This window comes from Globicephala melas, chromosome 1, assembly GCF_963455315.2.
Source record: "Globicephala melas chromosome 1, mGloMel1.2, whole genome shotgun sequence".
NCBI lineage: Eukaryota > Metazoa > Chordata > Mammalia > Artiodactyla > Delphinidae > Globicephala > Globicephala melas.
Window position 1 is genome coordinate 56,067,750 of NC_083314.1, and position 17,248 is coordinate 56,084,997.

At 38.0% G+C, this 17,248-nt stretch overlaps 1 protein-coding gene across 2 annotated transcripts in view; it reads left to right on the top strand.

Moving 5' to 3' along the window:
* Window positions 1–17,248, top strand: part of TNFSF18 (TNF superfamily member 18) — a 389,686-nt gene that overhangs the window by 77,398 nt on the left and 295,040 nt on the right. The window contains exon 7 of one of the 2 annotated variants that reach the window (XM_060296286.1): window positions 15,044–15,163. The exons of the other annotated variant lie outside the window; for it this stretch is intronic. The gene's annotated coding sequence lies outside the window, so the exon portion shown is untranslated. The remainder of the gene's footprint in view (window positions 1–15,043; window positions 15,164–17,248) is intronic. 2 annotated transcript variants of the gene reach the window in all.

The following is a 17,248-nucleotide window of genomic DNA, read 5'->3' on the forward strand; positions in this document are numbered from 1 at the left end:
TGTTCCTGATTTTAGAGGAAAAGCTTTCTGCTTTTTACCATGGAGTATGATGTTAGCTGTGGGTTTATCATAAAGGGCCTTTATTATTATAAGATATGTTCCCTTTATACCCACTTTAGTGAGACTTTTTTTTTTTTTTGGCTGTGCTGCACAGCTTGTGGGATCTTAGTTCCCCAACCAGGGATTGAACCCATACCTCTGGCAGTGAAAGCACAGAGTCCTAACCGCTGGACTGCCAGGGTATTCTCTGGTGAGAGTTTTTATCATGAATGGATGTTGAATTTTGTCAAATGCTTTTTCTGCATCTATTGAAATGATCACGTGATTTTTAATCCTTTCATTTATTAATATGGTATATCATATTGATTGATTTGGGGGTATTGAACTATACTTGCATCCCTGGAATAAATCCCACTTGATCATGGTGTATGATCCTTTTTATATATTGTTGAATTCAGTTTGCTAATATTTCATTAAGAATTTTTGCATCTATATTTACCAGAGATATTGGCCTGTAATTTTTTTTTTTGGTAGTGTCTTTGTCTACTTTTGGTGTCAGGGTAATGGTGGCCTCATAGAATGACTTGGGAGTAGTCCCTTGTCTTCAATTTTTTGGAATAGTTTGAGAAGGATAGCTCTTCTTTGCATGTGTGGTAGAATTCCCCTGTGAAGCCATCTGGTCCTGGACTTCTATTTGCTGGGAGTTTTTAATTAGTAATTTAATTTCACTATTAGTGATTTGTCTCTTCAGATTATCTGTTTATTCCTGATTCAGTATTGGAAGAGTATATGTTTCTAGAAATTTATCCAGTTCTTCTAAGTTGTCCAATTCGTTGGCATATTCATTGGCATACTGTTCATAGTATGCTCTTATGATTTTTTTGTATCTGTCATATCATTTGTAATTTCTCCTCTCCCACTTCTTAATTTGTTTACTTGGGTCTTCTGTCTTTTTTTTTTCTTAATGAGCCTGACTAAATGCTTATCAATTTTGTTTATCTTTTCAAAAATTTAGCTCTTGGTTTCATTGATCTTTTCTATTCTGTCTCTGTTTTATTTATTTCCTTCTTGATCTTTTTTATATCCTTCCTTCTGCTGACTGGCTTTGTTTGTTCTTCTTTTACTAATTCTTTTAGGTGATAGGTTAGATTGTTTCAGATTTTTTTCTTGTTTCTTGAGGTAGGCCTGTATCGCCATCCCTCTTAAAACTGCTTTTTCTGCATCCCATAGATTTTGGAAAGTTGCATGTCCATTTTCAGTTGTCTAGAGATATATTCTGATTTATTCTTTGATTTCTTCATTGCCTCATTGGTTTTATAGTAGCATATTGTTTAGTCTCCATGTGTTTCTGCTTTTCCCATTTTTGTTTGTGTAATTGATTTCTAGTTTCATACTGTTGTGGTTGGAAAAATGCTTGATAAAATTTCTATCCTCTTAAGTTTGTTGAGACTTGTTTTGTGATCAGCATGTGACCTATTCTGGAAAACATTCCATGTGCACTTGAAAAGAATGCATATTCTGCTTTTTTTTAAATGGAATTTCCTGTAGATATCTGTTAAGTCCCAACTGGTCTAATGTGTCATTTAAGACCACTGTTTCCTTATTGACTTTCTGTCTGGATGATTAGTCCATTCATGTAAGTGGGTTGTTAAAGTCTCCTACTATTATTGTGTTACTGTCAATTTCTTCCTTTTTTGTCTGTTAATATTTGCTTCGTATATTTAGGTGCTCCTACATTAGGTTCACATATGTTAATGAACGTTATATTCTCTTCTTGTATTGATCCCTTTATCATTATATAATACCCTTCTTTGTCTTTGGTTATAGACATTGTTTAATGACTACTTTTTGATATGAGTATTGCTACCACAGTTTTCTTTCCATTTCCATTTGCAGGAAATATCTTTTTTCCATCCACTCACTTTCAGTTTCTGTGTGTCTTTTAGCTCCGAAGTGGTTTTCTTGTAGGCAGCATATTGATGGGTCTGTTTTTATTCAATCATTCACCTATGTCTTTTGATTGAAGCATTTAGTCCATTGACATTTAAAGTGATCATTGATAGGTATGTACTTATTGCCACTTTGTTACTTGTTTTCTAGTTCTTTTGTAGTTCTTCTCTGTTTTTTTCTTCCTTTTATAGTTCCTTCCCTTGTGGTTTGATGATTTTCCTTATTGGTTTGCTTGTTTTCCTTTCTCTCTAGTTTTTGTGTATCTATTGAGGTTTTTGATTTGTGGTTATCATGGGGTTCATGTATGAAGACCTATAACTATGTCTACTTGTTTTAAACTGATAGTCATTTAAGTTCAAACACTGTATAAAAGATCTACATTTTTACACCTCTCCACCACGTTTTGTGGGGTTTTGTTTTTATTTTATTTTATTTTATTTTTTTATTGGAGTATAATTGCTTTACAATGTTGGGTTAGTTTCTGCTGTACAATGAAGTGAACCAGCTATATGTATACATATATCCCCTCCCTCTTGGACCTCCCCCCTATTCCACCCATCTAGCTCATCAAAGATCACCAAGCTGAACTCCCTGTGACAGCAGGTTCCCACTAGCTATCTATTTTACACATGGTAATGTATTTAGATCAAACCTAGTCTCCCAATTCATCCCACCCTCCTCTTCCCCACCTGTGTTCACACATCCGTTCTCTACATCTGTGTTTCTACTCATGCCCTGCAAATATGTTCATCTGTACCATTTTTCTAGATTCCACATACATGCATTTATATATGATATTTGTTTTTCTGACTTACTTCACTCTGTATGACAGACTCTAGGTCCATTCACAACACTACAAACAACCCAGTTTCATTCCTTTTTATGGCTGAGTAATATTCCATTGTAAGCATGTACTACATCTTCTTTATCCATTCATCTGTCAATGGACATTTAGGTTGCTTCCATGTCCTGGATATTATAAATAGTACTGCAATGAACATTGGGGTACATGTGACTTTTTTTAAAAAATAATTTTTTTTTTTTTTTTTGTGATACGCGGGCCTCTCACTGTTGTGGCCTCTCCCATTGTGGAGCACAGGCTCCGGACGTGCAGGCTCAGCGGCCATGGCTCATGGGCCCAGCCGCTCCACGGCATGTGGGATCCTCCCAGACTGGGGCACAAACCAGTGTCTCCTGCATCGGCAGGCATACTCTCAACCACTGAGCCACCAGGGAAGCCCTAAAAAATAAATTTATTCATTTATTTATTTTTATTTCTGGGTGTGTTGGGTCTTTGTTGCTGCACACGGGCTTTCCCTAGTTGTGGCTAGTGGGGGCTACTCTTCTTTGTGGTGCACAGGCTTCTCATTGCTGTGGCTTCTCTTGTTGTAGAGCACAGGCTCTAGGCACAAGGGCTTTAGTAGTTGCAGCATGTGGGCTGAGTAGTTGTGGCTCATGGGCTCTAGAGCACAGGCTTAGTAGTTGCGGCACATGGGCTTAGTTGCTCCCCAGCATGTGGGATCTTCCTGGACCAGGGACATGTGACTTTTTGAATTATAGTTTTCTCAGGATATATTCCCAGTAGTGGGATTGCTGGGTCATGTGGTAGTTCTATTCTTAGTATTCTAAGGAACATCCATACTATTCTCCACAGTGGCTGTATCAATTTACATTCCCACCAACAGTGCAAGAGGGTTCCCTTTTCTCCACGCCCTCTCCAGCATTTACTGTTTGTAGATATTTTTGAGGATGGCCATTCTGATCAGTGTGAAGTGATACCTCATTGTAGTTTTGATTTGCATTTCTCTAATGATTAGTGATGTTGAGCATCCGTTCATATGTTTGTTGGCAATCTGTATATCTTCTTTAGAGAAATGTCTATTTAGGTCTTCTGCCCATTTTTGGATTGGGTTATTTGGTTATTTGTTTCTTTGATACTGAGCTGCATGAGCTGCTTGTATATATTGGAGATTAATCCTTTGTCTGTTTCTTGGTTTGCAAAGATTTTCTCCCATTCTGAGAGTTGTCCTTTCGTCTTGTTTATAGTTTCCTTTGTTGTGCAAAAGTTTTTAAGTTTACTTAGGTCCCATTTGCTTATTTTTGTTTTTATTTCCATTACTCTAGGAGGTGGGTCAAAAAAGATCTTGCTGTGATTTATGTCAAAGAGTGTTTTTCCTATGTTTCCTCTAAGAGTTTTATAGTGTCCTGTCTTACATTTAGTTCTTTAATCCATTTTGAGTTTATTTTTGTATATGGTGTTAGGTGGTGTTCTAATTTCATTCTTTTACATGTAGCTGTCCAGTTTTCCCAGCACCACTTATTGAAGAGACTGTCTTTTCTCCATCGTATATTCTTGCCTCCTTTGTCGTAGATTAGGTGATCATAGGTGCATGGGTTTATCTCTGGACTTTCTATCCTGTACCATTGATCTATATTTCTGTTTTTGTGCCAGTACCATACTGTCTTGATTACTGTAACATTGTAGTATAGTCTGAAGACAGGGAGCCTGATTTCTCCAGCTCCAGTTTTCTTTCTCAAGATTGATTTGGCTATTTGGGGTCTTTTGTGTTTCCACCGAAATTGTAAAATGTTTTTGTTTTAATTCTGTGAAAAGTGCCATTGGTAATTTGATCGGGATTGCATTGAACCTGTAGATTGCTTTGGGCAGTATAGTCATTTTCGCAATATTGATTCTTCCAGTCAGGAACATGGTATATCTCTCCGTCTGTTTGTGTCAGCTTTGATTTGTTTCATCAGTGTCTTATAGTTTTCTGAGTACAGGTCTTTTGCCTCCTTAGGTAGGTTTATTCTTAGATATTTTATTCTTTTTGTTGCAATTGTGAATGGGATCTTTTCCTTAATTTCTCTTTCTGATCTTTCATTGTTAGAGTATAGGAATGCAAGAGATTTCTGTGCATTAATTTTGTATCCTGCAACCTTGCCAAATTCATTGATTAGTTCTAGTAGTTTTCTGGTAGCATCTTTAGGATTTTCTGTGTATAGTATCATGTTATCTGCAAACAGTGACAGTTTTACTTCTTCTTTTCCAATTTATATTTTTTCTTTCTTTTTCTTCTCTGATTGCCATGACTAGGACTTCCAAAACTATGTTGAATAATGGTGAGAGTGGACATCCTTGTCTTTTTCCTGATCTTAGAGGGAATGCTTTCAGTTTTTCACCATTGAGAATGATGTTTGCTGTGGGTTTGTCATATATGTCCTTTATTATGTTGAGGTAGGTTCGCTCTATGCCCACTTTCTGGAAAGTTTTTTATCATAAATTGGTGTTGAATTTTGTCAAAAGCTTTTTCTGCATCTATCGAAATGATCATATGGTTTTTATTCTTTAATTTGCTAATATGATATATCACATTGATTGATTTGCATATATTGAAGAATCCTTGCATCCCAGGGATAAATCCCACTTGATCATGGTGTATGATCCTTTTAATATGTTGTTGAATTCTGTTTGCTAGGATTTTGTTCAGGGTTTTTGCATCTATGTTCATCAGTGATATTGGTCTGTAGCTTTCTTTTTTTGTGATATCTTTGTCTGGTTTTAGTATCATGTTGATATTAGCCTTGTATAACGAGTTTGGGAGTGTTCCTCCTTCTGCAAATTTTTGCAATAGTTTGAGAAGGATAAGTGTTATCTCTTCTCTAAATGTTTGATCGAATATACCTGTGAAGCCATCTAGTCCTGGACTTTTGCTTGTTGGAAGATTTTTAATTACCCTTTCAATTTCATTTCTTGTGATTGGTTGTTTATATTTTCTAATTCTTCCTGGATCAGTCTTGGAAAGTTGTATCTTTCCAAGAATTTGTCCATTTCTTCTAGGTTGTCCATTTTATTTCGTACAGTTGCTTGTAGCAGTCTCTCATGACCCTTTGTATTTCTGTGGTGTCAGTTGTAATTTCTCCTTTTTCGTTTCTAATGTTATTGATCTGAGTCCTCTCCCTTTTTTTCTTGATGAGTCTGGCTAAAGGTTTATCAATTTTGTTTATCTTCCCAAAGAACTAGGTTTTAGTTTCATTGATTTTTGCTATGGTTTTTTTCATATCTATTTCATTTATTTCTGCTCTGAGTTTTATGATTTCTTTCCTTCTACTAACTTTGGGTTTTCTTTGTTCTTTTTCTAGTTGCTTTAGGTATGAGGTTAGATTGTTTATTTGAGATTTTTCTTGTTTCTTGAGGTGAGATTGAATTGTTATAAACTTCTCTCAGAACTGTTTTTGCTGTGTCCCATAGGTTTTGGGTCATTGTGTTTCCATTGTCATTTGTGCTAGGCATTTTTTAATTTCCTCTTTGATTTCTTCAGTGATCTCTTGGTTATTTAGCAGTGCACTGTTTAGCCTCCATGTGTTTGTGTTTTTTACAGTTTTTTTTTTCCTGTAATTGATTCCTAATCTCATAGTGTTGTGGTTGGAAAGATGCTGATATGATTTCAGTTTTCTTAAATTTTCTGAGGCTTGATTTGTGACCCACGATGTGATCTATCCTGGACAGTGTTCCATGTGCACTTGAGAAGAAAGTGTATTTTTCCACTTTTGGGTGGAATGCCCTATAAATGTCAATTAAAGCTTTCTGGTCTACTGTGTCATTTAAAGCTTTGTTTCCTTATTTTCTGTCTGGATGACCTGTCCATTAGTATAAGTGGGGTGTTAATGTCCCCACTATTATCCTGTTACTGTCAATTTCCCCTTTCATGGCTGTTAACATTTGCCTTATGTATTGAGGTGCTTCTATATTAGGTGCATAAGTATTTATAATTGATATGTCTTCTTCTTGGATTTATCCCTTGATCATTATGTAGTGTCCTTCCTTATCTCTTATAATAACAGACTTTATTTTAAAGTCTATTTTATCTGATATGAGTATTGCTACCCCAGCTTTCTTGTAATTTCCATTTGCATAGAATATCTTTTTCCATCCACTCACTTTCAGTCTGTATGTGTCCCTAGGTCTGAAGTGGGTATCTTGCAGACAGCATATGTATGGGTCTTGTTTTCATGTCTATTCAGCCAGTCTGTGTCTTTTGGTTGGAGCATTTAATCCATTTACATTCAAGGTGATTATCGATATGTATGTTCCTGTTTCCATTTTCTTAATTGTTTTGGATTTGTTTTTGTGGGTCTTTTTCTTCTCTAGTGTTTCCCACCTAGAGAAGTTCCTTTAGCATTTGTTGTAAAGCTGTTTCATGGTGCTGAATTCTCTTAGCTTTTGCTTGTCTGTAAAACTTTTGATTTCTTCATCAAATCTGAATGAGAGCCTTGCTGGGTAGAATATTCTTGGTTGTAGGTTTTTCCCTTTCATCACATTAAATATATCCTGCCACTCCCTTCAGACCTGCAGAGTTTCTGTTGAAAAATCAGCTGGTAACCTTATGGGGATTCTGTTGTATCTTTTTTGTTGCTTTTCCCTTGCTGCTTTCAATATTTTTTCTTTGAATTTAATTTTTGTTAGTATGATTAGTATGTGTCTTGGTGTGTTTTTCCTAGGGTTTATCCTGTATGGGGCTCTCTGCACTTCCTGGACCTGGGTGACTATTTCCTTTCCCATGTTAGGGAAGTTTTTGACTATAATCTCTTCAGATATTTTCTCAGACCCTATCGCTTTCTCTTTTTCTGGGACTCCTGTAATTTGAATGTTTGTGTGTTTAATGTTGTCCCAGGGGTTTCTTAGACTGTCCTCAATTCTTTTCATTCTTTTTCTCTTTATTCTGCTCCTCGGCAGTTATTTCCACCATTCTATCTTCCAGCTCACTTATTCGCTCTTTGCCCCAGTTATTCTGCTATTGATTCCTTCTAGCAAATTTTTCATTTCAGTTATTGTGTTGTTCATCACTGTTTGTTGGTTCTTTAGTTCTTCTAGGTCTTTAGGTCTTCTAGGTCTTTCTTGTATTTTCTCGATCTGTGCCTCTATTCTCTTTCCGAGATTGTGGATCATCTTTACTGTCATTACTCTGAATTCTTTTTCAGGTAGGTTGCCTATTTCCTCTTCATTTATTTGGTCTTGTAAGTTTTTACCTTGTTCCTTCATCTGAAACATGTTATTTTGTCATCTAATTTTTTTTTTTTTTTGATGGGTAGGGCTGTGTTCCTGTCTTACTGATTGTTTTGCTTGAGGCATCCAGCACTGGAGTTTGCAGGCAGTTGGGTAGAGCCAGGTCTTGGTGCTGAGATGAGGACCTCTGGGAGACCTCACTCTGATTAATATTCCCTGGGGTCTATGGTTCTCTGTTAGTCCAGCAGTTTGGACTCCCACTGCAGGAGCTGAGGCCTGACCCCTGGCCTGGGAACCAAGATCCCACACAACAAATGAAAAGAAAAAAAAGGAGCCATACAATAACAAAAAATAAAAGGAAATTAGAAAAAATAAAAATATAATTGAAACAACAAGAACTAGGTAAAACAGAACCACAATAGAAAAAAAAAAGGTGGGGGCAAATCAAAAGGAGCAGAACAATAACAAAGAATAAAATAAAATTAGAAAAAATTAAAATATAAATGAAACAACAACAAAAAGGTAAAAGAGAACCACAACCTCAAAAAAAAAAAAAAAAAAAAAGGGCTAGAAAATGTCTTGGCTGTGGGGGATGGAGCTTAGGTGGGGTGGGGCTTAGGCAGACGGAGTTGGAACGGGGGTGGGGCCTAAGCTCAGGACCCACACATCCAGTAAAGGGAGCACAGCTAGTGGGGGCCTCAGAGTGCAGAGTTCAGAGGTAAGGCCCTGGGTGGAGGTGTGGGGGCAGGGCTCAGGCTCAGCACAGCTGCAGGGAGCCTCAGAAGGTGAAGGATTAGACCTGGGACCTCAGCAGGCTCCCCAGGGCCCAAGGCAGCAGGGGAAATGCTGGCCACATTCCCTTCTGATCCCCTGATCTCCCAAGGGTCTCTGCCTGTGTTTGTTGATCCCCTCACTGTGGGTGGGCCCCTCAGAGCTTGGGAAACCCTCCCCTCTCCCAGCTGCTGTTCAGGGATGCTGGTCCCATCCCGCCTCTACTTCTCCTTCCTGCCTCCCTCCCCCACACATCCTACCCAGTCACCTGGGGGTTCCTCCCATCCCCTTAGGTGTCTGTGGTCCCCCACCAGTGCATGGTGGGTGCCCTAGTTGTGAGGAGACATGAACTCCATGTCTTCCTAGTCCACCATCTTGACTCTGCCCCCACATTTTGTGTTTTTGGTGTCATAGTTTACATCTTCATGTCTATCCCTTAACTGTTTATTGTAGTTATTTTGAGTTTACTATTTTTGTCTTTTAATCTTTGTACTAGCTGTTTTTAAATGGTTGATGGTACTGCCTTTACTATATATTTGTCTTTACTAGTGGGATTTTTTTTTCCCTTCCTATATATTCTTACTTCTTTTTGTAGTCTTTTCTTTTCCACTTAGAGAAGACCCTTAACACTTCTTGTATTGTTGGCTTGGTATTGGTGAACTCTTCTAGTTTTGCTTGTCTGAGAAGTTCTTTATCTCTCCTTCAATTCTGAATGATATCCTTGTTGGGTATAGTATCCTAGATTATAGGTTTTCCCTTTTAGCACTTTTAATATATGATGCCACTCTCTGCTGGCTTGCAAAGTTTCTGTGGAAAAAATATATCTGATAACCTTATGGGGCTTCCCTTGTATGTGACTATTTGTTTTTCTCTGCTGCCTTTAATATTCTCACTTTAACTTTTGACATTTTAATTGTATGTCTTGGTGTGAGGCTGTTTGGTTTCATTTAATTTGGGATTCTCTGTGCTTCCTGTACCTGGAAATCTGTTTCTTCAGCTCTGGGAAGTTTTTGGCCATAATTTAATCAAATAATTTTCTACTCTTTCTCTTCTCCTTCTGGGACCCCAGTAATGCAAATGCTAGTATGCTTGATGTTGTCCCAGAGATCCCTTAAACTGTCTTCATTTTTTAAAGTTTGTTTTCCTTTTTGCTGTTCCAATTGAGTGATTTCCATTATTCTAAATTCCATATCACTTATGCATTCTTCTGTATCACCTAGTCTACTGTTAATTCCTTCTAGTGTGTTTTTCATTTCAGTTATTATATTCTTCAGCTTTGACTGGTTCTTTTTTTTAAATTTTCTAGTTCCTTGTTAAAATTCTCACTGTGTTCACCTATTTTCCCCCCAAGTTCAGTTAGCTTTCTTACTACTAATGCTTTTAAGTCTTTACATGGTAAATAATTTCTCTCTCTTTCATTAGTTGTTTTTTCAGGGTTTTTTCTTGTTCTTTTGTTGGAAACAAATTCTTCTGTCTTCTCATTTTGTTTAACTTTCTCTATCTCTATAAATTAGGTGAAACAGTTACCTATCCCAGTCTTGAAGTGGTATCCTTGTGTGGATGTGTCCCTATGCAGTTTGTGTGTGCCCAGTGGCTTTGGTGGAAGAAATGGGTCTGAAGTGAGCATGGGTCACATCTCCCCTCAGGGTGAGCTGGCAGCTATCACCTTGGTGGGAGGTGGAGCTGGAGATGGAGGGGCTTGAGCCAGAGCCAAGCATTGGCTGGCGCTTATCCTCTGCTCAGTGGCCATCGCTACCCTATCAGGTGTTGGAGGCAGGTCCCAAGGTGCTGGAGCAGAAGCCCTGAGGGTCAGGTGCAAGCTGGTTCTATTCCCTCTGTGTGTTTACTCTCCCTCCTTGCAGCAATGGCACCTTCACCCCTGTAGGGAGCAGTGCTGGGGCAAGAGGGGCTGAAATGGGTGCCCAGTGTAGGTCAGGACGTGCGCTGGGATGGCCCCAGCATGCCAGTCAGAGCTCCAGACATCTTCTGACCTGTTGCCTCTGCGAGCACCAGCACTAGCTGCCCTTGCCCGGTTCAGATGCAATTCTGGGTCCATACTGGCTTTATCTCTCCCAGGTGCACACTCTCCTTGGCAACAGCAGCCTTTGCCCTACTGGGGAGTTGTACTGGAGCAAGAGGGGCTGGAGCAGATGCCCAGTGAAGGAAGGGGCGTGCACTGGGGTGAGTACTGGAAACCACCCAGTGTCCCAGAGCAGTTTCAGTCTGCTTCTTCTGCCTTGTTCCTGGGAGTAAGCATGTATGTGAGTACATTCTTCATGAGTAGAGTCCTCTTTCTTAGAGCCCTCTAGTAAGTCCCACTGGTTTTCAAACCAGCTAAGGTGACTCATCTTCCCAGTATCAGACCCCAGGCCTGGGGTGTCCAAAATGTGACTCAAAGTCCTCACACCCCGGCAGGAGCCCATGATATCCCCTCCTTCTGTGTCCCTTGGTAGGGGTGTGGAGCTCTGATCTGATCACTTCTCTCCCCTTCCTACTCAACTCAGTGTGGATCTTTCTTTACAGTCTTGGCTGTAGAAGAGCCTTTCTGCCAGTCTCCAGCTTATTTTCAGTGAGAGTTGTAGATGTATTTTTGATGTATTCATCGAGGGATGGAAGCTCAACATCCTCCTACTCCACCCTCTTGATCTCCTCCTGGAAGTGTTTTCATGTAAAATATTTATTTATTAAGACAATCCTATGAGATATGAATCCTCATTTGATAGATGAGGAAATTGAGATCCTCCGGGTAAACAGTTTAGCCACAGAGCTGATACAAGAGACCAGGCCTTCTGATTCCAAAACTGGCTCTTTTTCCACTTCACTGTGTTTATATATGTGCTGGATTAATCATTTATTTTAATACTAAGCAGTGCTTAGACATGCTAGTTGCTCAGGGTTCATTACCTATTCCTCTTACCATGACATCTTAGTAAAGCATTTAAGATGTTTGTTGCATCCTGTATCCTGTCCTCTAGGATCTGTCAGTATAGACAGGAACAAAGGAAAAAAACCTAGTAACCAAATCAACAGGGGTATACAGAATTTCAGGGGCTTTATGAATCTTGTCCATTAAGGAAGTCATGTATATAATATCAGCAGTAGTGGGTTATGGTTATGGAAATCCATTCTTATTCTCTAGGTCCCCTTGGTCTCTGGCATTGGCTAGCATGGGAGAGTAAAATGGGGAGACAATAGGCATTATTTCTCATTCAAGTTAATTTTGACTGAGGTGCTGCTCTTGTTTCTGTTGTTTGGCTTGGGAGGAATTGCTGCCCCAAGGTGTTCTTAGGGTTCTTCCTATAATGATAGCTCTTATTCTATAGGTCAGGGCCAATGAGGGAATTCTACTATTTTATTCTCTTAAACTGAAGAAACAATTACAGGATATGTGAACTCCCTGGGGAATACTATAAGTTGCCATTGGGTTAGAACTCCATTTATCACCTGACTCCCATAAACCCCTGCTCAGACTGGTATATTGTAGAGTGGTATTACAGGTCATAAGGAATTAGTGTTAGCTGAGAGTTTGTGGCCAACATTCCCCAAAGATTTGAGAGTATTTTTCAGGTAAATGGCTAGAGGCCCATTTGGGCAAAGTCATGAAATTTAAAGGTCTTGATACTTGAGCATTCTGTTTTATATAAAGTATTTGTAAAGTTCTTCTTTTTATTTCTATTTTTGTAATAAAAGTCACTCAAAACTCTTAATTTTATCCTTGGAAGCTCCATGGTTTATAAGTCAGAGTTAGGTATCTCAGAGCATCAGGCCACTGATTACTATATATATTTCATGGTAATTGATAATCATCCTCACTTCATTTAGGGGTCGGTTTAGACATTCCAGCTGGGTCACCAGGATGGAGTGGGTTAGACTGAGGTAGACCGAGGAGGAGAAGCTATCTGAATTGTAGGGAGAGGGAGATAAATTGTGGCTCTCTGGGGTGGTGGGAAGGGAGGGAGATGAACTACTAGTTCAAGTTCAAGAAGGAACAAGGTCACCCTAGATTTAATCTTGGTCTAAAGCCCCCTAAGAGATTTAAGAGGATGGGAAGCAATTCTGGGACCATAGAGTTGAGCATTTTTATTTATTTATTTTGCTTTCTAAGGAAGATGGACTATGCCAGTGGGGAAGCCTTAGATATATCACACATCTAGATGAATTTTTATATGTTCATTTGGAAAGGAACCAGAGAGAGACCTAATCTGGAGTGCACTGGAGGGAGGGAGGAGGGGAGGGAAGGAGTGAGTAAGAGAGGGAGAGAGAGAGAGAGGATTGATTTGAATCTGAGGCTGTCGATTATAAACAGGGAGGGAGAAAAAGAGGCCTGTGAGACCAGGTGCTGCACAGGGGAAGGCCAGAGCAAGAATCCTCTGATGGCAAGACTGCCTGGAAGGCTGAGAATAGAAATGTTGAATATAGATTTTTTTTTTTTTTTTTTTTTTGCCTGCGTTGGGTCTTCGTTGCTGTGTGCGGGCTTTCTCTAGTTGCGGCGAGCGGGGCCTACTCTTCGTTGCAGTGCACGGGCTTCTCATTGCGGTGGCTTCTCTATTTGCAGAGCATGGGCTCTAGGCGCTCAGGCTTCAGTAGTTGTGGCACGTGGGCTCAGTAGTTGTGGCTCGCGGGCTCTAGAGCACAGGCTCAGTATTTGTGGCACACGGGCTTAGTTGCTCCATGGCATGTGGGATCTTCCCAGACCAGGGCTCGAACCCTTGTCCCCTGCATTAGCAGGCGGATTCTCAACCACTGCGCCACCAGGGAAGCCCTAGATTTTTAATATTTGCTGTGGTTGTGTACTCTTTAGTAGTCAAAGCAAGAGGAAAACACGACCAGTTCTATAATTTACAGTTTTTCATAAAAGAAGAATGTGGAAATTAGGTCGATAATAATAAAATTGACAATGGATTCTGCCTTTCCACTGTCTTACAAAGTTGGGGAAGTATGGTGATTTAGATTTTAGAAGAGAAATAATTTGGAGGATAAATTTGGCTTTGTCTTTAGGTGACCTAAACTTGAGCAATAAAGAACGATGAAGACTTCTGTTTCTGGCAATATAGTGGACTAGAGTATCTGGTACCTTTTCCAATGCAAAACATCTAGAAATGCTAGACAAAGTACAGCAGGCATTCTTTTCAATGCATATTTACAAGAATTTACAAGAAAGGAGGGGAAATTCCCATGGCCAAAACTCGAGAGTAAAATAAAAACTTGGAAGGGTTTGTAGGTCTTAATAACCAATGTGATTGGGTTTTAATGGCCTCACAAGGACAGGAGACAAGGCCTTATGTCTACTGGAGCTGACATTGAGATCTTTGTGCGTGAAGCAGAGACCTACAGTGGCAACCACAGTGAACAGGGTGGACTGAAAAATAACTTCTTTTGTCTGGGCACTGACTGAAAAAAAGTGTTTCATGATAAATGGTAACTACAGGACTATTCTCACATGGTTTAGGAGTTCAAATTTATATTGTTCACATACTCTAGTAACAGCCAAACCAATAAATTACCAAAAAAGTGAATCCTTGACACCTAGTAGAAGCAAGTGCAAAATCTGTCTGGAAGGACATACCCTCAATCCAGGCCCTGCAAAACAAATCACGGTTAATTCCCAGAAACTTCAGATATTGGAATTATTCGAATTTTAAAATAAATATGTGCAAGTGAGTAAATAAATCAATGAAAGAATAAAAATATAAAAGGAAATAAAACCTTACAAACAGAAGAGATTAGGTATTTGAAAAAAGAATTAAACAGAAGTTTTGGAAAATATAGAGTAATTAATAATAGAAACTCAATGGAGAGAAATCAGCTGATACCCTTATGGGAGTTCCCTTGTAATAGTACAGGGAACTATATTCAATATCCTGTGATGAACCATAATGGAAAAGAATACAAAAGAGGATGTGTATATTTGTATAAGTGATTCACTTTGCTATACAGCAGAAACTAACACATTGTAAATCAACTATATTTCAATAAAAAACCTCAACGGAAGGGTTAAATTGCAGACTATATGGAACTAAAGAAAGAATCCAGAATATTTAAGTTAGAAATTCAGAAATAATCAAGAATGTACCAGAGATAGTTAAAGAAGGATATTTTCTTTGGCTAGATTCCATACATCTCTTTGGATTACATTCTGGTTATTTTGGCATAGGAGCATTTATTACACCCCTAAAGAGAAGAAAATGAGTTAGTGCTCTAATTATTTAGAACTATATTATTAGCTCAAAGATAAGGTGATGTTAAAAAATATTAAAAATGGAAATTTTCTTATAGTCATAGACATGATATAGATTTTTCTCACCCTGTCATTGGCAGATGGGCATCCAAAGAGAAATGTGTGCCCTTGAATGCCTCAGTAACTTCTGGAAGAGAAAACACACAGTGTGTTTCCAAGAACATGGAGAAGGAAGAGTTGGAAAGTGTGATGAAATGATGGTAACTACTTTTTCTTATTCCAAAATTTTCAGGCAGTGTGCGTAATATACTACCATTTATAAAAAGAAAAAATATTTGATGCATTTACTTACATATGCATGTAATACATAGAAAACTGGCAAGAGGGGTTGCCTCTGGTGAGGGAAACTGGGTACCTTTGGGAATAAATAGGTAAGGGAGAGAGACTAATCTCTCTCTGTATATCAGTAATTCCCAAACTTTTTAGTCTGAGGACTCCTTTAATTTTTTAAAATTATAGAAGTTACCAAAGAGTTTTTGTTTATTTGAGTAATACATTTATTGAAGAGACTATCCTTCCCCCATTGTATATTCTTGGTTCTTGGCTATATATGGATCAGTTTATAACTGGGGTCTCTGCTCTGTTCCACTGATCAGTGTGTCTGCTTTTATGCCAGTACCATACTGTTTTGATTACTATAGACAGAAAATCAGTAAAGGAACATTGATCTTAAATGACATATTAGAAAGGATAGACTTAACAAACATAGAAAACATTCTGTCCAAAAGGAACTGAATACACATTCTTCTTAAGCATACATAGAATGTTTTCCAGGATAGATCATATGTTAAGCTACAAAACAAGCTTTAATAAATTTAAGGTGATAGAATCATATCAAGTACCTTTTCTGACCACAGTGGTATGAAACCAGAAAACAATTACAAGAAGAAAACTGGAAAATTCACAAATATGTAGAGATTAAACAACATACTACTGAGCAACCAATGAGTCAAAGAAAAAATCAAAAGAGAAATAAAGTACCTTGAGAAAATGAAAATGGAAATACAACATACCAAAAATTATGGAATGCAGCAAAGCCAATTCTAAAGGGAAATTCAGAGCGATAAATGCCTACATTAAGAAATAAGGATGGTATCAAATAAAGGACGAAATTTTACACCTCAAGGAGCTAGAAAAAGGAAAACAAATGAAGGCCAAAGTTGGTAGAAGGAAGGAAATTGCAAAGATCAAAGCAGAAATAAATGAAATAAAGAGTAGAAGAGAACAATGAAATGAAGAGCTGGGGTGTTTTTTTGTTTGTTTGTTTGAAAAGATAAAGTATACAAACCTTTAGCTAAGAAAGCCTTTAGGTAAGCAAACAAAATATACAAACCTTCACCAAGAAACAGAGAGGACTCAAATAAATAAAATCAGAAATGAAAGAGGAGATGTTACAACAGATACCACAGAAATACAAAAAATTATAAGAGACTACTATGAACAATTATTTGCTAGTAAACTAGACAACCTAGAATAAATGGGTGAATTCCTAGAAACATAAAATCTTCCAACACCAAACCATGAAGAAATAGAAAATTTGAACAGACTAATAATGAGTAGGAAATTGACTCAGTAATCACAAACCTCTCAACAAAGACAAGACCAGGACTAGATGCCTTCAGTGGTGAATTCTACCAAACATTTAAACAAGAATTAATATCAATTCTCCTCAAACTCTTCTGAAAAGTTGAGGAGGATGGAATACTTTCAGACTCACCCAGGATTACCCTGTTACCAAAACCAGACAAGAATACCACCAGAAGAGAATGTTACAGCTCAGTATCTCTGATGAACATAGATTCAAAATCCTCAATAAAATATTTAGCAAATAAAATTCAACAATACATTAAAAGGATCATATACCATGATCAAATGGATTTTATTCCAGGGATGAAAGGATAACTCAACAACTGTGAATCAATCTATATGATAAACAACATTAACAAAATAAAGGGAAAAATATGATCATCTCAATAGATGCAGAAAAAGCATTTGACAAAATCAACATCCAATTATGATAAAACTCTCAACAATGTGGGTATAGAGGGAACATACCTCAAGATAATAAAGCCATATATGACAAGTCCACAGTTCCTTTAAAACCAGAAACAAGGCAAACAAGACAAGGATGCTCACTCTTACGACTTTTATTCAACATAGTATTGGTAGTCCTAGCAATGGCAGTTAGGCAAGAAAAAGAAAAAAAAGTCATCAGAAATCAGAAAGGAAGAAGTAAAACTGTCAATATTTGCAAATGACATGATATTATATATAGAAAACCCTAA